Source organism: Bombina bombina, chromosome 1 (genome assembly GCF_027579735.1).
Source record: "Bombina bombina isolate aBomBom1 chromosome 1, aBomBom1.pri, whole genome shotgun sequence".
NCBI lineage: Eukaryota > Metazoa > Chordata > Amphibia > Anura > Bombinatoridae > Bombina > Bombina bombina.
This window is the reverse complement of record NC_069499.1, coordinates 771897296-771919944: the sequence shown is the minus strand read 5'-3', so window position 1 is coordinate 771919944 and position 22649 is coordinate 771897296.

Here is a 22649-nt window from a genome sequence, read left to right as displayed (position 1 = left end):
CCTGTACTGTTTCTGTTTGCTTCCTAGACTCCCTGTGACTTGAGTGTCTGCTTGCCATGGGTATCCACTGGTTGCCTTGTCTACCCCATGAACAAACCATCAGATTTCCAGTATCTCCCTGCGGAAGAACCGTGGATAAGCACCCCTACTGCAAATGAACTGTTGGAGAACTGTATTATAGCAAAGTGTCAAGGTGCAGCGCTCTCAAATGGACAAAGACTGTTCTTAAAGTATTCAGAGGCCACCTAGAGACAGTTGTGCTGTTGCTATGTCATGCTTTACTGTGGAAAAGGAACTGTTGGACATATTGGGGGGTGCTAGCAATGCAGGTGGAGAGATAGATGATGCAGCGTTGTTTGGGGGTAGATGGGGGCTGGTTGGGTCTCTGTGCTGGTAGACCGGTAGTTCTGGGAAGGCTGGAGGATAGATGGAAGGTATTGGAGGGACTGTACCTATATGCAGTGACAATTAGCCTATAAAAGTATATCACGACATGCGAATATTTTTCTCTTTAGTATTCTTATAGAGTTCTGTTACCATAATATAAGGCTTTACTAATTTTCTATGCCTGTCTATTTTTATGTTATTCTGTTAGAATAAAAGGATGGTATGTTAGGGGTAATATGAACCTGACTGCAGCCATCTTGTTCCCCGCAGCCATCTTGTGATGATTAGCATCCATTTTGTAATAATTAGAATTTATTATAGCAGTTATTATGTAGTGAGAAAATATGCTGATGTTAGTAAAATTGTATTAGTATTACTGGCCTTGTAGAAGGTTCCTGGCAAGGCGCCTGGAAGTCTGTTATCTAGGTAAGATGGCCAAACGACCTTGCTTTAGGCTGAAATATGTGCACAGATATATTTTTGCTACTGTCATAAGAAACACTCCTTCATACTCCTCTTTTTCTCATGTATTTTTGTAAGCTTCTTTTGTTCATGAAATATGGTACGAGATGACGTGGTCCTAACGTGTCATTCCCTTAACCCTGTATGTTACTATAAGAAAGGCTTGCACTGTGCAATAAACAGAATTGGCTTTCGATCATAATGCTGCGTGGTCTGAGTCATTCTAAGGGGCCCTTATCAGGTAATCTACATATGCCTCAGGTGGTACACTAGGCCCCAGGCTTTGGCCTGCACTGACACTTACCCCCTGAAGGGGACACCTAACAGGTAATTTGCCAGCAATTTAGCACCTGGACACTAGTGCCATAGCATATACTATCACTCATAGTGGTAATTTAACGGTAATTAATAGGTATAGGTATCGGTCTCCTTTGAGCCACAATCTGTTGAGAACATTTATTAATTATAGTAAACAGTATTAATAGGTATATCTGGTATTTACAGAAAGGTAATTTGCCAGCAATTTAGCACCTGGACACTAGTGCCATAGCATATACTATCACTCATAGTGGTAATTTAACGGTAAATAAAAGGTATAGGTATCAGTCTCTTTTGAGCCTTAATTAGTTTGAGAACATTTATAGACCATAGTAAACGGTATTAATAGGTATATCTGGTATCTCCAGAAAGGTAATTTGCTACCAATTCAGTACCTAGATACTAGTGCCATAGCATCTATTATCACTCATATCGGTAATTCAACGGTAATCAAAAGGTATAGGTACCGGTGTAATTTGAGCCACAATCTGTTGAGAACATTTATTAATTATAGTAAACGGTATTAATAGGTATATCTGGTATTTACAGAAAGGTAATTTGCCAGCAATTTAGCACCTGGACACTAGTGCCATAGCATATACTATCACTCATAGTGGTAATTTAACGGTAAATCTGCTACAAATATGCATATGAAAAAAAACAAAACACAATATTACAATTGCTGTTGTAGAAAGAGCTGTAATACTCTTAGAAGGCAACTTTCCCACCTTCAAGAAAGTCTTGAATCACTTTTTTTGAGTTAAGAGGCCAACGCTACCTTAGTAGCTTTCTCCCTTTAACTAGACTCAGTAGTGAAAAAACAAACCAGAAGTTTGTCTGAAATCTTTTAATTTTTAATCTTTTCAATTTCAAAGCATTTATTACATCAAGATTATGTAATATCCGCTACCTAGAGTTAACAGAATCTGAACACAATGAATGAACAACCATCTCCTGATTGGTATTTTCCGTAGGAATAAAATCATATTAACTACAAAGTATAGCCTTCCGCTTGTGAATAATGAGAAATGGAGAATCACAAGACAAGGTTGACAACTCAGAAACTCTTTTTATCAAAGAGATTGCTAATAGTAAGCGCACTTTCTAAGATAATAGTTGATATCAATGGAAAATGCAATGTTTCAAGAAAGGAACCTTGTAATACAGAGGAAAATAAATTCAGATTACAGGGTTGAGAAATAGGTTCCACCAGTAGCCTAATTCTAACTAACACCTGGATAAAAGTTTGAACTTCAGGAAGTTTAGCCAACTTCCTATGAAAAAGAGAGATAAAGCCAAATTTTGACCATTTCCAAATTAGTGGACAAACCCTTGTCAAGGCCATCATGAGAATACTGAAGGATTCTAGGAATTCAAAAGGAATACAGAAAAAATCTTCTGGAAGAACACCACTCAAAATATGTCTTCCAATTTTGTGATAAATCTCCTGTGTTACAGCCTCTCTGGCCTGCATCAAAGTTTCAATGACCAAATCTAATAAATCTCCATGTTCCAAAACTAGGCATTCAAACACCACACCATTAAATTTAGAGATTTGAGATCTTGAAAGAAAAGAGAACATTGAGACAACAGGTCTTGTCTCAGAGGAAGACAACATGGAAATCAAGAGGATATCTGCACTATGTCTGCATACCAAGTCCTGCGTCGCTAGGCTGGAGCAATTAATATTACTGACGTTGACTCCTGTTTGATCCAAGAAATGATTCTTGGAATAAAAGCAAACAAAGGTATGCTAGATGAAAGTCCCATGGACATACCAAGGCGACTATTATATCACCCCTTCAGATCTTTTGTTCTTGCACAGTAGCTTGGAAGCGTGAGATTTAAGTGAGAGGCCATCAGATCTATGTCCTGTAAGCCCATTTTGATCACTGAGTGATTGAAAATATCCTAATGTAGAGACCACTCTCTTGAATGGACCAGTCGACTGCTGGGATGATCCACCTCCCAGTTGCTCACACATGGTATCTGAATTGCCAATAGGAAGCAATAATTCCTCTCTGCCCAAGACAGAGTAATAGACACTTCCTGCATGGCCAGTGGACTGCAGTTACCCCCCTTGATGATTTATGTAGGCCGAGATGCTGTCCGACTGGAAATGGATACATTTTTCCTCCTTCAATAGGGGCCAGGACTGAAGAGCTCTAAGATTGTTTGAAGTTTAAGAATGTTTATTGGTAACATTGCCTCTAGAGGATACCAAACCCCTTTGACTCTTCGAGAAACCCAGACCTCCCCCAGCCTGAGAGACTGGCGTTTGTCAGCACAACAGACCAAGACTGATGAAGGATGGATGTCCCAAGGAACAAAGACAGACTTTGTGTCCTCAAGAAAAAGATTGACTGAGAAATCCAAAGCAATCTGTGTGCCAAATGTAGATAATTCTTTTAACACCGAGGTATAATAGCCATTAAAGTGTCTCGAGTGAAAAGGGGGCAAAAGCTGAAGTAGCTACCACAATGGAATGTAGCTCTTTTTAGGGAGAGACATGCCCTCTGAATCTTAATATTTTGGCAATGTTTAGCAGGAACTGAAAGTAATCCATTTGTATAGGGATGTGCAGATGAGAAACCTTGCGGTCTATAATAGCCATAAACTGACCTTTTGTATTAAAGGAAAAAAACAGTGAGAAATGTTCCCATTATGGGAACCCTCACCAATATGTTTAAGATGTTAAATTCAGGACAGGACTATAAATCCCTTTGGACAATGAACAGATTGGTACTGGGATTAATTATTCCCCTATCCTCCAAATCCTTTTATAAAGGTTGCCGCCTCTGAAGGACCATTGGCAACTTTAAGATGGGACTGTTAGTCAGTAAGGAGGACTCTGCTTCAAAGAGAACAAAAGCACTTGATCTCTTGAAAGACAAAGGTAATCAGTCCGGATAACCAAATTATTTTCCTGGATTGGTTCCAAACTATAGAACCTTATACATAAGTTTATACAAAGTTTAATACATATGTACATGACATAAGCATCAGATGAAGTATACATGTACCTACTTAAATATTTGCAAATTTTTAGACTGTCATGTGGCCTTACTGACTAGAGGAGCAGCACATATAAACCAACAGGTACACATTAGATACCTGTAAATCCATGTCCAGAATAGGCAGAGACTGTATATACTCACAAAGTAAATATACAATGTGCATAGTCAATGAAAATATTCATAATGAATTAGTATGTGCGTACATATAAACCACTCATACAATGGTATAAAAGAGATACCAATAGATCTTATCGCTAAAGGATCTCTACTGATAGTGAAAATATTAATAGCCAACATTCAGTATCTGCATGAAAGAACCTTTGTGCATATAAATTACACATAACATAGGTATAAAAGAGATACCAATAGATCTTATCTCTAAAGGATCTCCACTGTTGTATTAAAATACAGATAAATCCTGCAGGACTGCATTTGAATTAAACATGCAGTGTACAATGCATGAAAGGTATATACCTAGAGGGGCATATACTATAGAATTGTGTACACTAATAGCATAGGACCTATAAAAAAAGTAAACAGAAATGCCCAAGAAGAGGTAACTGGTCTAGTAGAAAGAGCTGTAAAGCATTTTGTTGAAAAACCCTCCACCTCCAAGAAAACATAGTGAAACAAATTATTTAACCAGGAAATCACAGCTGTAGCTTTTTTACCTTTACATGTACCAGAGAACAAATGAACAAAAAGATTGAATAAAGTTCTTAGTAGCTTGAAAAACTTAAATGTTCTTACCACATCTAGATTATGCAATGGCTCGTTACTAGAATTCTTTGTGCTGGGACATAAAGAAGGGACTACAATCTCCTGATCGATGCTATCTAGAGACATAGTAGCATTATATGGTGACTTCATCTATGAGTAAGCGCCAGGAGGAGGTGCAAAATGTGTAAGATGTTTGATGGAATATCTCTCCTTGTGTACCTAATTTTTAATCTATGTCAATAAAGTATTTTGGATCTTTAGCAACAAGGATTGTGGCAGTAATTTTTCAGGCATAACCCTACCTTATCTTTATGTGAAATAAGATAAGTAGTCTCACAAGAAAGAGCAGACAATTCAGAAAGTCTTTTGGCCGAATAAAGTTCTAAAAAGTAAAAATACCTTTCATCCACAAAAATAGAGATGTTTCCATTTAATCCTTGCTGCAAATCGTTAATAAAACTATTAAAAAGAACAGGGTTCAGTAGTGATCCCTGGGGGACTCCACGGAATTCCTTTATTGAATCTAAATACGATACATTTACTACTACTTGTTGCTCCCTGTCTTTTATCCAGTTATTTATCCATGAACTAACCCAGTCCCGTCATTTTGTACTATAATCTGTCATGTGGCACTGTAAGAGAAACCTTTGCAAAATCCAAGAATATCATTCCTATCAACTGATTCCCCTTTTTCAACATTTTTGCTTACTTCCTCATAGGATCTAATTAGATTAGTTTGATATGATCTATTTTTTATAAAACCATGCTAATTTGAACTCATAGGGGCCGATTTATTAAGCAGCGAATGCTGCTTATTCTGCGCAAGCTTTCTGGCTCACCGAAAAAAGGAGTTAAGAAGCAGCAGTTTTAAGACTACTGCTCCTTAACTCATCCTCTAAGGTGGTGGACTGTAATCATCCCAATCAGATTCGATCGGGATAATTGACACCCACTGCTAGCGGTCAATTGACCTTGAATGTGCAGGGGGAGGCATTGCACAAGCATTTCACCAGAAATGCTGACAGCTTATGTCCGCCAGGGGTATGATAAATCTACCCAATAATCTTGATTAGATTAATATACTCATCAATATAATCCCTTAAAATCCCTTCAAGTATTTTGCCCACTACCAATGTCAGATTAACTGGTCTATAGCTTCCTGGATCAGCCCTGCATCCCTTTTTAAAAAGTGGCACAACATCAGCTTTACACCAGTCCTGGGGTACTATGCCTGAGGATAATGGGGGGTAGTTATCAAGCCGTCTACTTTTCTGGCTTCGCCGGCCCAATACGTCCGCCTAAGCTCGCCTACCTTTGCCGCCGCGGACCTTGAATACGTTCGCCTAAGTTATCAAATAAAGCTGTCAAAAAGCCGCGGGGCGATGAGCAGCGGACTGTGAGAGTTATCACTCATCCGATCTCGCTGCCCTTCGGCTTTTTCCCAGCTTTATTGCTAGCCTGTCACTAAGCACCCACACTAAACTGCACTGTTCTACCCCCTATACCGGCGCCCCCGGAGCCCCCCGCAACTAAATAAAGTTACTAACCCCTAAACCGCCGCTCCTAGACCCTGCCGCAACTCTTATAAATGTATTAACCCCTAAACCGCCGCTCCCGGACACCGCTGCCACCTACATTATACCTAGTAACCCCTATCCTGCCCCACCTATACCGTCGCCCTCTATTATAAAATTATTAACCCCTATCCTGCTGATCCCGCACCTCTCCGCAACTAAATAAATAGTTTAACCCCTAAACCACCGCTCCATGAACCCGCCGCAACCTATATTAAACCTATTAACCCCTATCCTGCCCCCCCTACACCGTCGCCACCTATAATAAATTTATTAACCCCTAATCTGCCCCCCCTACACCGTCGCCACCTATAATAAATGTATTAACCCCTATCCTGCCCCCCACTACGCCGCCGCCACTGTAATAAAATGATTAACCCCTAAACCTAAGTCTAACCCTAACCCTAACGCCCCCCCTAACTTAAATATTAATTAAATAAATCTAAATAAATTAACTCTTATTAACTAAATGAATCCTATTTAAAACTAAATACTTACCTTTAAAATAAACCCTAATATCGCTACAATATAAATAATAATTATATTCTAGCTATCTTAGGATTTATATTTATTTTACAGGTAACTTTCAATTTATTTTAACCATGTACAATAACTATTAAATAGTTATTAACTATTTAATAGCTTACCTAGCTAAAATAAAGAGAAATGTACCTGTGAAATAAATCCTAACCTAAGTTACAATTACACCTAACACTACACTATACTTTAATAAATTATTCCTATTTAAAAATAAATACTTACCTGTAAAATAAACCCTAAGATAGCTACAATGTAATTAATAATTATATTATAGCTATCTTAGGATTTATATTTATTTTACAGGTAACTTTGTATTTATTTTAGCTAGTTAGAATAGTTATTAAATAGTTATTAACTATTTAATAACTACCTAGCTAAAAGAAATACAAAATTACCTGTAAAATAAATCCTAACCTAAGTTACAATTAAACCTAATACTACACTATCATTAAATTAACTAAATAAACTACCTACAAATAACTACAATTAAATACAATTACATTAACTAAAGTACAAAAAATAAAAAAAGCTAAGTTACAAAAAATAAAAAATTAAGTTACAAACATGTTAAAAATATTACAACAATTTTAAGTTACTTACACCTAATCTAAGCCCCCTAATAAAATAACAAACCCCCCCAAAATAAAAAAAATCCCTACCCTATTCTAAATTAAATAAATTTCAAAGCTCTTTTACCTTACCAGCCCTTAAAAGGGCCATTTGTGGGGGCATGCCCCAAAAAGTTCAGCTCTTTTGCCTGTAAAAGAAAAATACAACCCCCCCCCCAACATTAAAACCCACCACCCACATACCCCTAATCTAACCCAAACCCCCCTTAAAAAAACCTAACACTAATCCCCTGAAGATCATCCTACCTTGAGTCGTCTTCACTCAGCCGAGCCACCGATGGAACTGAAGAGGACATCCGGAGCGGAAGAAGTTAATCCTCCAAGCGGCGCTGAAGAAATCTTCCATCCGATGAAGTCATCATCCAGGCGGCGCTGAAGAGGTCTTCTATCCGGGCGAAGTCATCTTCCAAGCCGGGTCTTGAATCTTCCTTCCGCCGACGCGGAACCACCTTCTTCACCGACGGACTACGACGAATGACGGCTCCTTTAAGGGACGTCATCAGAGATGGCGTCCCCTCAATTCCGATTGGCTGATAGGATTCTATCAGCCAATCGGAATTAAGGTTGGAAAAATCTGATTGGCTGATGGAATCAGCCAATCAGATTGAGCTCGCATTCTATTGGCTGTTCCGATCAGCCAATAGAATGCGAGCTCAATCTGATTGGCTGATTGGATCAGCCAATCGGATGAACTTGAATCTGATTGGCTGATTCCATCAGCCAATCAGATTTCTTTCATGTAATTAGCAAGAGTCCATGAGCTAGTGACGTATGGGATATACATTCCTACCAGGAGGGGCAAAGTTTCCCAAACCTTAAAATGCCTATAAATACACCCCTCACCACACCCACAATTCAGTTTTACAAACTTTGCCTCCGATGGAGGTGGTGAAGTAAGTTTGTGCTAGATTCTACGTTGATATGCGCTCCGCAGCAAGTTGGAGCCCGGTTTTCCTCTCAGCGTGCAGTGAATGTCAGAGGGATGTGAGGAGAGTATTGCCTATTTGAATGCAGTGATCTCCTTCTACGGGGTCTATTTCATAGGTTCTCTGTTATCGGTCGTAGAGATTCATCTCTTACCTCCCTTTTCAGATCGACGATATACTCTTATATATACCATTACCTCTGCTGATTCTCGTTTCAGTACTGGTTTGGCTTTCTACAAACATGTAGATGAGTGTCCTGGGGTAAGTAAATCTTATTTTCTGTGACACTCTAAGCTATGGTTGGGCACTTTATTTATAAAGTTCTAAATATATGTACTCAAACATTTATTTGCCTTGACTCAGAATGTTCAACATTCCTTATTTTTCAGACAGTCAGTTTCATATTTGGGATAAATGCATTTGTTTCAATCATTTTTTCTTACCTTAAAAAATTTGACTTTTTCCCTGTGGGCTGTTAGGCTCGCGGGGGCAGAAAATGCGTCATTCTTGGCGCGGACTTTTTTGGCGCAAATTTTTTTTTCTGTTTCCGGCGTCATACGTGTCGCCGGAAGTTGCGTCATTTTTTGACGTTTTTTTGCGTCAAAAATGTCGGCGTTCCGGATGTGGCGTCATTTTTGGCGCCAAAAGCATTTAGGCGCCAAATAATGTGGGCGTCTTTTTTGGCGCTAAAAAATATGGGCGTCATTTTTGTCTCCACATTATTTAAGTCTCATTATTTATTGCTTCTGGTTGCTAGAAGCTTGTTCACTGGCATTTTTTTCCCATTCCTGAAACTGTCATTTAAGGAATTTGATCAATTTTGCTTTATATGTTGTTTTTTTCTTTTACATATTGCAAGATGTTCCACGTTGCAACTGAGTCAGAAGATACTTCAGGAAAATCACTGCACAGTGCTGGAGCTACCAAGCTAAGTGTATCTGCTATAAACTTTTGGTATCTGTTTCTCCAGCTGTTATTTGTATTGCATGTCATGTCAAACTTATTAATGCAGATAAGATTTCCTTTAGTACTGTTACATTACCTGTTGCTGTTCCGTCAACATCTAATTTTCAGAGTGTTCCTGATAACATAAGAGATTTTATTTTTTAAATCCATTAAGAAGGCTATGTCTGTTATTTCTCCTTCTAGTATACATAAAAGTCTTTTAAAACTTCTCTTTTTTCAGATGAATTTTTAAATGAACATCATCATTCTGATACTGATAATGGTTCTTCTGGTTCAGAGGTTTCTGTCTCAGAGGTTGATGCTGATAAATCTTTGTATTTGTTCAAGATGGAATTTATTCGTTCTTTACTTAAAGAAGTGTTATTTGCATTAGAAATAGAGGATTCTGGTCCTCTTGATACTAAATGTAAACGTTTAAATAAGGTTTTAAATCTCCTGTAGTTATTCCAGAAGTGTTTTATCTCCCTGATGCTATTTCTGAAGTAATTTCCAGGGAATGGAATAATTTGGGTAATTTATTTACTCCTTCTAGACGTTTAAGCAAATTATATCCTGTGCCATCTGACAGATTAGAGTTTTTTGGGACAAAAATCCCTAAGGTTATGGGGCTGTCTCTACTCCTGCTAATTTACTACTATTCCTACGGCAGATAGTACTTCATTTAAGGATCCTTTAGATAGGAAAATTGAATCCTTTCTAAGAAAAGCTTACTTATGTTCAGGTAATCTTCTTAGACCTGCTATATTTTTAGCGGATGTTGCTGCAGCTTCAACTTTTTGGTTAGAAGCTTTAGCGCAACAAGTAACAGATCATAATTTTATAGCATTATTATTATTCTATAACATGCTAATAATTTTATTGGTGATACCATCTTTTGATATCATTAGAGTTGATGTCAAGTATATGTCTCTAGCTATTTTTAGCTAGAAAAGCTTTATGGATTAAACTTGGAATGCTGACATGTCTTCTAAGTCAACTTTGCTTTCCCTTTCTTTCCAGGGTAAATAATCATTTTTGTTCCTTTCCTCACAACAAGGAACAAAAGCCTGATCCTTCATCCTCAGGAGCGGTTTCAGTTTGGAAACTATTTCTAGTTTGGAATATATCCAAGCTTTATAGAAACCTATAGTCAGCTCCTAAGTACCTATGAAGGTGCGGCCCTTATTCCAGCTCAGCTGGTATGGGGCAGATTATGTTTTCTTCAAAGAAATTTGGATCAATTCCGTTCTTAATCTCTGGTTTCAGAAACATTGTTTCAGAAAGGTACAGAATTGGCTTCAAGTTAAGGCTTCCTGCTAAGAGATTCTTTTCTTTCCCGTGTCCCAGTTAACACAGCAAAGGCTCAGCATTTCTGAAATGTGTTTCAGATCTAGAGTTGGCTGGAGTATTTATGCCAGTTCCAGTTCTGGAACAGGGGCTGGGGTTTTATTTTATCTCTTCATTGTACCAAAGAAGGTCAATTCCTTCAGACCAGTTCCGGATCTATCATTATTGAATCGTTATGTTAGGATACCAACATTCAAGATGGTTACTGTAGGACTATCCTGCCTTTTGTTTAGCAAGGGCATTATATGTCTACAATAGATTTACAGGATGTGTATCTGCATATTCCGATTCATCCAGATCACTTTTTGTGTCTGAGATTCTCTTTTTAGACAAGCATTACCAGTTTTGTGGCTCTACCGTTTGGCCTAGCCTCAGTTCCAAGAATTTTTTTCAAAGGTTCTCGGTGCCCTTCTTTCTGTAATCAGAGAATAGGGTTTTGGTATTTCCTTATTTGGACGATATCTTGGTACTTGCTCAGTCTTCTCATTTTCGAAGAATCTCATACGAATCGACTTGTGTTGTTTCTTCAAGTTCATGGTTGGAGGATCAATTTATCAATCAGTTCATTGATTCCTCAGACAAGGGTAACCTTTTTAGGTTTCTAGATAAATTCAGTGTCTATGACTCTGTCCTTGTCAGACAAGAGAAGTTTAACATTGATATCAGCTTGTCAAAACCTTCAGTCACAATCATTCCCTTTGGTAGCCTTATGCATGGAAATGTTGGGTCTTAGGACTGCCGCATCAGATGCGATCTCCTTTGCTCGTTTTCACATGCGACCTCTTCAGCTCTGTATGCTGAACCAATGGTGCAGGGATTACTCAAAGATATCTCAATTAATATCTTTAAACCGATTTTACGACACTCTCTGACATGGTGGACAGATCACCATCGTTTAGTTCAGGGGGCTTCTTTGTTCTTCCGACCTGGACTATAATCTCAACAGATGCAAGTCTTACAGGTTGGGGAGCTGTGTGGGGGTATCTGACGGCACAAGGGGTTTGGGAATCTCAGGAGGTGAGATTTCCGATCAATATTTTGGAACTCCGTGCAATTTTCAGAGCTCTTCAGTCTTGGCCTCTTCTGAAGAGAGAGTTGTTCATTTGTTTTCAGATAGACAATGTCACAACTGTGGCATACATCAATCATCAAGGAGGGACTCACAGTCCTCTGGCTATGAAAGCAGTATCTCGAATTTTGGTTTGGGCGGAATCCAGCTCCTGTCTAATCTCTGCGGTTCATATCCCAGGTATGGACAATTGGAAAGCGGATTATCTCAGTCGCCAAACGTTGCATCCGGGCGAATGGTCTCTTCACCCAGAGGTATTTCTTCAGATTGTTCAAATGTGGGAACTTCCAGAAATAGATCTGATGGCTTCTCATCTAAACAAGAAACTTCCCAGGTATCTGTCCAGAGGCAGTGGATGCATTATCACTTCCTTGGAAGTATCATCCTGCCTATATCTTTCCGCCTCTAGTTCTTCTTCCAAGAGTAATCTCCAAGATTCTGAAGGAATGCTCGTTTGTTCTGCTGGTTGCTCCGGCATGGCCTCACAGGTTTTGGTATGCGGATTTTGTCCGGATGGCCTCTTGCCAACCGTGGACTCTTCCGTTAAGACCAGACTTTTTGTCTCAAGGTCCTTTTTTCCATCAGGATCTGAAATCCTTTAATTTAAAGGTATGGAGATTGAACGCTTGATTCTTGGTCAAAGAGGTTTCTCTGACTCTGTGATTAATACTATGTTACAGGCTCGTAAATCTGTATCCAGAGAGATATATTATAGAGTCTGGAAGACTTATATTTCTTGGTGTCTTTCTCATCTTTTTTCTTGGCATTCTTTTAGAATACCGAGAATATTACAGTTTCTTCAGGATGGTTTAGATAAGGGTTTGTCCGCAAGTTCCTTGAAAGGTCAAATCTCTGCTCTTTCTGTTCTTTTTCACAGAAAGATTGCTATTCTTCCTGATATTCATTGTTTTGTACAAGCTTTGGTTCGTATAAAGCCTGTCATTAAGTCAATTTCTCCTCCTTGGAGTTTGAATTTGGTTCTGGGGGCTCTTCAAGCTCCTCCATTTGAACCTATGCATTCATTGGATATTAAATTACTTTCTTGGAAAGTTTTGTTCCTTTTGGCCATCTCTTCTGCCAGAAGAGTTTCTGAATTATCTGCTCTTTCTTGTGAGTCTCCTTTTCTGATTTTTCATCAGGATAAGGCGGTGTTGCGAACTTCTTTTGAATTTTTACCTAAGTTGTGAATTCCAACAACATTAGTAGAGACATTGTGGTTCCTTCATTATGTCCTAATCCTAAGAATTCTAAGGAGAAATCGTTGCATTCTTTGGATGTTATTAGAGCTTTGAAATATTATGTTGAAGCTACTAAGTCTTTCCGAAAGACTTCTAGTTTATTTGTTATCTTTTCCGGTTTTAGAAAGGCCAGAAAACTTCTGCCATTTCTTTGGCATCTTGGTTGAAATCTTTAATTCATCTTGCCTATGTTGAGTCGGGTAAGACTCCGCCTCATAGGATTACAGCTCATTCTACTAGGTCAGTTTCTACTTCCTGGGCGTTTAGGAATGAAGCTTCGGTTGATCAGATTTGCAAAGCGGCAACTTGGTCCTCTTTGCATACTTTTACCAAATTCTACCATTTTGTGGTATTTCTTCTTCTGAAGCAGTTTTTGGTAGAAAAGTACTTCAGGCAGCGGTTTCAGTCTGAATCTTCTGCTTATGTTTTTCATTAAACTTTATTTTGGGTGTGGATTATTTTCAGCAGGAATTGGCTGTCTTTATTTTATCCCTCCCTCTCTAGTGACTCTTGTGTGGAAAGATCCACATCTTGGGTAGTCATTATCCCATACGTCACTAGCTCATGGACTCTTGCTAATTACATGAAAGAAAACATAATTTATGTAAGAACTTACCTGATAAATTCATTTCTTTCATATTAGCAAGAGTCCATGAGGCCCGCCCTTTTTTGTGGTGGTTATGATTTTTTTGTATAAAGCACAATTATTCCAATTCCTTATTTTATATGCTTTCGCACTTTTTTCTTATCACCCCACTTCTTGGCTATTCGTTAAACTGAATTGTGGGTGTGGTGAGGGGTGTATTTATAGGCATTTTAAGGTTTGGGAAACTTTGCCCCTCCTGGTAGGAATGTATATCCCATACGTCACTAGCTCATGGACTCTTGCTAATATGAAAGAAATGAATTTATCAGGTAAGTTCTTACATAAATTATGTTTTTCCTACCTTAATTCCGATTGGCTGATAGAATCCTATCAGCCAATCGGAATTGAGGGGACGCCATCTTGGATGACGTCCCTTAAAGGAGCCGTCATTCATCGTAGTCCGTCGGTGAAGAAGGTGGTTCCGCGTCGGCGGAAGGAAGATTCAAGACCCGGCTTGGAAGATGACTTCGCCCGGATAGAAGACCTCTTCAGCGCCGCCTGGATGATGACTTCATCGGATGGAAGATTTCTTCAGCGCCGCTTGGAGGATTAACTTCTTCCGCTCCGGATGTCCTCTTCAGTTCCATCGGTGGCTCGGCTGAGTGAAGACGACTCAAGGTAGGATGATCTTCAGGGGATTAGTGTTAGGTTTTTGTAAGGGGGGGTTGGGTTATATTAGGGGTATGTGGGTGGTGGGTTTTAATGTTGGGGGGGGTTGTATTTTTCTTTTACAGGCAAAAGAGCTGAACTTTTTGGGGCATGCCCCCACAAATGGCCCTTTTAAGGGCTGGTAAGGTAAAAGAGCTTTGAAATTTATTTAATTTAGAATAGGGTAGGTATTTTTTTTATTTTGGGGGGGGGTTTGTTATTTTATTAGGGGGCTTAGATTAGGTGTAAGTAGCTTAAAATTGTTGTAATATTTTTAACATGTTTGTAACTTAATTTTTTATTTTTTGTAACTTAGCTTTTTTTATTTTTTGTACTTTAGTTAGTTTATGTAATTGTATTTAATTGTAGTTATTTGTAGGTAGTTTATTTAGTTAATTTAATGATAGTGTAGTATTAGGTTTAATTGTAACTTAGGTTAGGATTTATTTTACAGGTAATTTTGTATTTCTTTTAGCTAGGTAGTTATTAAATAGTTAATAACTATTTAATAACTATTCTAACTAGCTAAAATAAATACAAAGTTACCTGTAAAATAAATATAAATCCTAAGATAGCTACAATATAATTATTAATTACATTGTAGCTATCTTAGGGTTTATTTTACAGGTAAGTATTTATTTTTAAATAGGAATAATTTATTAAAGTATAGTGTAGTGTTAGGTGTAATTGTAACTTAGGTTAGGATTTATTTCACAGGTACATTTCTCTTTATTTTAGCTAGGTAAGCTATTAAATAGTTAATAACTATTTAATAGTTATTGTACATGGTTAAAATAAATTGAAAGTTACCTGTAAAATAAATATAAATCCTAAGATAGCTAGAATATAATTATTATTTATATTGTAGCTATATTAGGGTTTATTTTAAAGGTAAGTATTTAGTTTTAAATAGGATTCATTTAGTTAATAAGAGTTAATTTATTTAGATTTATTTAATTAATATTTAAGTTAGGGGGGCGTTAGGGTTAGGGTTAGACTTAGGTTTAGGGGTTAATCATTTTATTACAGTGGCGGCGGCGTAGTGGGGGGCAGGATAGGGGTTAATAAATTTATTATAGGTGGCGACGGTGTAGGGGGGGCAGATTAGGGGTTAATAGATTTATTATAGGTGGCGACGGTGTAGGGGGGGCAGATTAGGGGTTAATAAGTTTAATATAGGTGGCGACGGTGTAGGGGGGGCAGGATAGGGGTTAATAGGTTTAATATAGGTTGCGGCGGGTTCAGGGAGCGGCGGTTTAGGGGTTAATACATTTATTATAGTTGCGGTGGGCTCCGGGAGCGGCGGTTTAGGGGTTAATATGTATAGAGTAGCTTGCGGTGGGCTCCGGGAGTGGCGGTTTAGGAGGTAATAACTTTATTTAGTTGCGGCGGTGTAGGGGGGGTCAGATTAGTGGTGTTTAGACTCGGGGTACATGTTAGGGTGTTAGGTGCAGACAGCTCCCATAGAAATCAATGGGATGTCTGTCAGCAGCGAACTTGTACTTTCGCTATGGTCAGACTCCCATTGATTCCTATGGGATCCGCCGCCTCCAGGGGTGGCGGATTGAAAACCAGGTACGCTGGGCCGTAAAAGTGCCGAGCGTACCTGCTAGTTTTATGATAGCTAGCAAAAGTAGTGAGAATGTGCCGCACTTGTGTGCGGAACATCTGGAGTGACGTAAGAATCGATCTGTGTCGGACTGAGTCCGGCGGATCGATGCTTACGTCACAAAATTCTACTTTTGCCGGTCTCGAGCCTTTGATAACTAAGGCGAATCAGCCTCGCCACAAATACGCTGCGGAATTCCAGCGTATTTGAGGTTGACGGCTTGATAACTACCCCCCAATGAGTCTTGAAAAATTAAGAGTAGAGGTTTGTCTATAACAGTGCTGAATTCCATTTAAACCATTGGGTGTATAACATCTGGACCTGGAGTTTAATTTACCTTAATATTATCCAGTTGTTTTCCTTATATCCTCTAGCAATAACCCAGTTATTGGTATTGGCTTGTTTGTTTCAATGTTTTTCCCATTGGTTCCTCTTTTGTACATACTGAAGGAAAGAACTGGTTTAGTACATCAGACTTCTCCCTGTCACTCTATAGTTAAATACAGAAACTTTTTTTAACAGAAAACACATTATAGCAAGTCTCACAGTCTGTCTCTTTAATTATCAACAGGACCAGATAAATCAACAATAAGTTGAATATCAGACGTGTGCCCTTACTTGGAGGAGGCATAGCCACCAAACTTCAGTAATTATATAAAGCGCAAAAACATCAAATCCTGGATCAAAATCTGTAAAACTCCTTTGTACAGGTACAGTACACACAAAGAGAGGACAGTTTCCCTTAGGGTAGCAAGCAACATTAAAGGAATAGTCTAGTCAAAATTAAACTGTAATTAATCAGAAAGAGCATGCAATTTTAAGCAACTTTCTAATTTACTCCTATTATCAAATTTTTCTTCTTTCTATTTGTATTTTTATTTAAAAAAGCAAGAATGTAAGCATAGGAGCCGGCATATTTTTGGTTCAGCACCTGGGTAACGCTTTCTGATTGGCTTCAAATGTAACCACCAATCAGCAAGCTCTACCCAGGTGCTGGACCAAAAATGGGCCGGCTCCTAACCTTACATTCAAATAAAGATACCAAGAAAACAAAGACAAATTGATAATAGGAGTAAATTAGAAAGTTGCTTGAAATGGCATGCTCTATCTGAATAATGAAAGTTTCCTTTTGACTAAACTTTTCCTTTAACATGGTTAAAATACATAATTTGATCCCAACAAGAATTGCAAAGCTTGCAAATTACATACTTTGAGAGAACAAACAAACAGCAATATATTTCATATATTTGTATTCACTCCCTACCAGGAGATGAGATTTGAATTGATCACTAAAATACATTAATGCAAAATACATCTGGATTTGGTGAAACGTATATGGACTCTTATCATAGGGATAGAAAATTAAAATGTACATTTCAATTTCAAATTTATACATTTTTTTTGAAATATCTTTTTATTGTTGTCTAAGAAAGCAATACACACATTCTTATCATTTACAATTTGTGCGGTTGTAGTCACATGTGATACAGGTTACAATATCCAACAGCAGTTATGCATTGAACCTTACAGTACATACAAAATGATTCATAATAATATCAGTTGAGTGAGGATATGACAGTTTACTCTATCGTCCGCACTTTGAAATCCATAGCAAGTATTATTTTTCAGACCAATATGATTACACTTCTCAGACGAACTCTTTTTTCAATACCTTTATCCTAGTTAAAACTCAGTCTAAATCCTATCTAACCTAACTATAAACACAACATAACTAAACTTACTCCAAAGTTGCTGCTGCCGCTTCTGGGGCCCAGCGGTGGAAGAGAACTGAGTCTTTAAATGGCATCAGGATTAGCCTTTGGATCTCTAGTTCAAAGGTAAGTATGAGTCTACGCCATTTACGTAGAAATAGGCCCAGCCTATTCTGAACATCCATCCTAACGTCCATTTGTTCAGTAAATATCTGTGATCTGAGTAGATTCCTAAAGCTCACAAAAGAAGGGCTTTTCCTTACCGTCCAATTTTTTAAGATACATTTTCTGGCTAACAATATTACTAGACTCAGTACAGCGTCTTGTTGTCTATGATGTGTGTCCCAATGTAGAAACAAAATAGTCTCTGGGTGGAGTGTGAGGTGTATCTGTAAGGACTGGTGAATCCAATATTGTATTTTACCCCAGTATTGTCTGACTGCCGGGCATTCCCACATATAGTGTAAGAGAGTAGGTGCCTCCATCGCACATCTCACGCACTTATTAGGGCGTGTGTTTGCCCATTTGGCAAGTATTCTCGGAGTGAGATAGGCCTTATGAAGGAAGCGTATCTGGGATTCCCTGAACATGGCGGACAATGTAGCTGATTTAGTTTTTTCGAGACCTCCTCTCACATCCTCCCACGCAATTTTGTCAATTCCCTCTCTAGCCCATCCCGCAAGCAGTGAGTCCCTCGTGCTCTGCGCTCGCTGTTGTAGAAGAGTCTGATATATTTCAGATAAGGAAAACTTACCCATTTTATACAATGCCTGTGTGATGCGGAAGGGAGAGCCCTCCCAAAAATCCGGTGCGTTACGCAGGAGTGTATTGATATAATGGCGCACTTGTAGGAAGGCAAAGAAGTGTGTTCTTGGTATTCCAAACTCTCTTTGTAAGGTACCAAAATTTTTTACCTCCTTTGTGAGGGGGATTAATAATTGTTGGAGTGATCTCAGTCCCCTCCGTTCCCAGTCTAAGAAGGGTTGCGTTTCCGAACCTGCCGGGAAGTCCGGATTTTTGACAATAGGTAGGTAACTTGAAACATGGCAAGATTTCTTTAGAAATTTATGAGCCTGGTGCCAGGCCTTTAATGGTTCACTGAACAGCATATTCAGGCCCAGTGCCTTCACAGATTTCATGTTCGAAACATGGGGTAGGTACGCTAAGGAGATGTCTCCCAGAACCGCCTGTTCCAGCGAGGGCCGACAAAAGTGGTGTGTTCCCACCTGCCAGTCCAACACCAGTCGTATTAAAGCCGCCCAATTATACAATCTGAAGTCTGGCAAAGCCAGTCCTCCATTGAGAAAACCCATACTTAGTTTGTCCCTCGAGATTCGTGGCTTACCTCCCTTCCAAATGAAGCGAGTCGCTGCCGAATTAAGCATTTTGACATCCGATTTGCTTAGGAGCAGGGGGAGCATAAGAAGAGGATAGAGCAGGCGAGGGAGTATCACCATTTTGAGGAGATTGATCCTACCTGAGAGTGACAGGGGTAGCGAACTCCAACTATTCATCTATTTATACATTTTTACACTATATTACAATTAGCAAAAATGTTTCTAGCAAAAGTTAATACTGTTTTTAAGCAGCATACAGACCTATCCTGTGAGGACCTGTGCACCAGTATTCAAACACCCCACCTTCTCTAAGAGCTGACAGTGCTATGTATTGTATCTAAATATGTAATTTGTGTCAAACAAGCCACTGCTGACTCTCTGAGAAGGTGTGGTGTTTGAATACTGGTGTACGACCCTCACAGGATATTTGCGTATGCTGCAGAAAAACTAATAACTTTTACTAGAAGCATTTTTGTTAATTGAAGTATTAGGCAAAAAGGCTTATGTTTCAAATTTAAAGGCACCCATGCAAGTTTCATATTTGACCTTTCTATCCCTTTAAAGAACGTAGATGTATAAAATTTAGCTGTATGGGGAGTGACTGTTAATATTTACACATATTATACACAATGTCCATCTTAAGAATTATTAATGGAATATGAATAACAGAGGTGTTCTTAGATATAACTGAATTCACTTGTATAGTTTTTTTTTAATACTAAGGATTTGAAGGATAATTCAAATCTATTTGTATATTCTGTTTTTTAACATTTGGTGATATTGCGCCTACATTATTTATATTGCATTCTTATATAGGATTAGCCCTAAGCTCTCTTTTTACTGTTGTATGATACTGGTGGAGAGAATATTATTTTTGCATTTTGCATTAATAGTCTAATGCTATAACCTATTCATATGTTTTGCATAATACTTGTTGTGGCCCCTGGGATAAAGCAGAACTGAAAATGTGTGCCAAAGAATTTCTGGCCAGAGAAAAAAAAGCGTATTTATAAATGTGTGCTATGAGGACTCCTAGTGGGTGGGCAAGCAAGATGGCCAAATCTCAAAAGAGTTTTCTGGAGGGGAGAACAGAATGAGGGTTCATTCAACCTTACCTTAATCTGGCACTGTGCCCTGGGCATTTTTAGGAAAACAAAGTGTATGCTTACCTAATAAATTAATTTATTTCATGGTGGTGAGAGTCCATGAACCATCACTCCTAGGATTCAACTCCTGGTCACTAGAAGGAGTCAAAGATTCCCAAAATTAATATGGTACTTAATCCCTCCCACCTCTCTGGTATGCCAGTCTAAAGCACATACATTTTCAAACACAGCTGCATGGAATACTTTCCAAAAGCTGCATGAGAAGAAGCAAAAACATCAAGGAGATAGAATCTAGTAATGGTATGTATGGATACCCATGTTGCTGCCTTGCAAATTCATTCAATAGATTAATTCAATAAAATGTATTGTAAGGAAGACTTCCCCAACTCCAAGAAAGCCTTTTGAAACCAGAGTTTTAGCTAAGAAGCTAAAGTAAATAAACTTAATTGCTACAAAGTTAAAAAGCATCACCATAAAAGCTGTTTCAGATTAACAGGGTGGCAACTTCATCAGTCTAGATTAGAAAAACACATGTAGTTGCAAGATCATCTACAAACTGTGCTTGCGAGCCCCTGAATTTTGCACAATGTGAAGAAAATTTTATTTAACGAGAAGCCATTAGGTCCCTCTCTGGAAAACCTCACAAATCTACAATCTAAAAGAAAACTTGCAGATGTAAAGACCAATGCAAGAATGGAGGAATTGGCAACTGAGAAAACCTACTTCCCAGTTATACACACCTGGTATATAAAATGCAGAAATGGTACCAACATTGTTCTCTGCCAAAGTAAAAATTTGAGAAACTTCCTTCATTAAAATAACTGCAAGTTCCCCCTTGATGCCACTACTTTGAGAGAAATCACTTCTTTCAGAAGAGGCCAGCAATGAATACTCTAGCTCTAAAAATTATTAAGGGTAACCTCGCCTCCAGAGGAGACCATACTCCCTGCTTGCATATCTCAAACTTATAGTTCCAAATGGACGAACAATGGATGCCCCCAGATAAATGGAAAGGAGATCTAACTACCAGAATAGAGACTACCTTATTGTAAAATCCAAAATAATTATTTGAGAAATTGAATGTAGAACTTATACTGTTGACTTGAATGCAAAATTGATGAGGTCTCATAAGAAACCTAGCAAATTGAATAATAGCATCTGATGCTGCAACCTTCAAACCTCACCCTTCCATATATAGGGCTGCTATTAAAGTTGAATAGTTAAAAGTTTTCACGCAAAAAGCCGAACTTGCAATTGCATTAATGTATTCCCCTATAGACTTCAATGAAGCATGAAAAGTGTGTGTGTGTGTGGGAACTAACATTCTACTTGCGCACAAACCTGATCACATTTTCTCAGGTGCACTAATCCAACACAAAATATAAAATTTTCACATTCCAATGTTCTTCACATAGAAGAATGTTCTATTTATTCATAAATAAATATTTCTACATATCTGATCATTTTTTTAATAAAATATATATATACCTATATATCATTTTTTTATATATATATATATATATATATATATATATATATATATATATATATATATATATATATATAATCTATACAGTGAATAGGAACGGATCCAACGGACCGTCTCCGTATTGCAGAGAGATCCAAGAACAGCAGGCACACAGGTTTTTATCAACACTCCGTTTTAATCAGTGCGAAAAAGAAACCAGAAGTTTCGGCTCTAACACGAGCCTTTTTCAATGGTATTCAAACCGGATGTATCAAACAAAACACAAACCCACACCTTAAATACCCACTCATCCCCATGTGAGCACCAATCACCATACAGACCTGAGCCGCACCCTCTGGCACATAGTAAAAAACCGGGGCTTCACAATATAGCTGATTCTGAACAAATGCGGCGTGACGTCATCACGCTAACAGCGCCACAGAGAGTCATCAGGGCACCCGGTATCCAAGGAGACACAGTGTAAACAAACACATCCGGTCTCAATGGTAATGTGAAAGGGCATGGATTCAGATGTGCAGCTGACAGGCGCAATATTCATGTGATCAAAAAAACGGGGGCCATGAGTGAAATCCCAAAAACCAGAATATATATACAGAAAAAAGGTATCTAAATATTGTAAAACAGGGAACAGTAAGTTAGTATATATAAGTAATGGATTATAAATACGCTACCTCAACCCAAGGGTAAGCAAATAACACAGCCCTCTATACCCAGTACGGTATCAAGGCATGTGGGCAGTAGCAAAAATAAACCATATCATAACAAATTATATATTCATATTTGCATCATACACTGAAGGAGTAGGTAGAAACATAGAGCAGGATGACTCCCTGGAGGACCTTATTTGTATTTATAACAGCAGCCAAAATCTATATTGGCATTAAGTCCCAGAGGTGCAACCGTGTCCAGGGTGAAAATCCACCAAGTTTC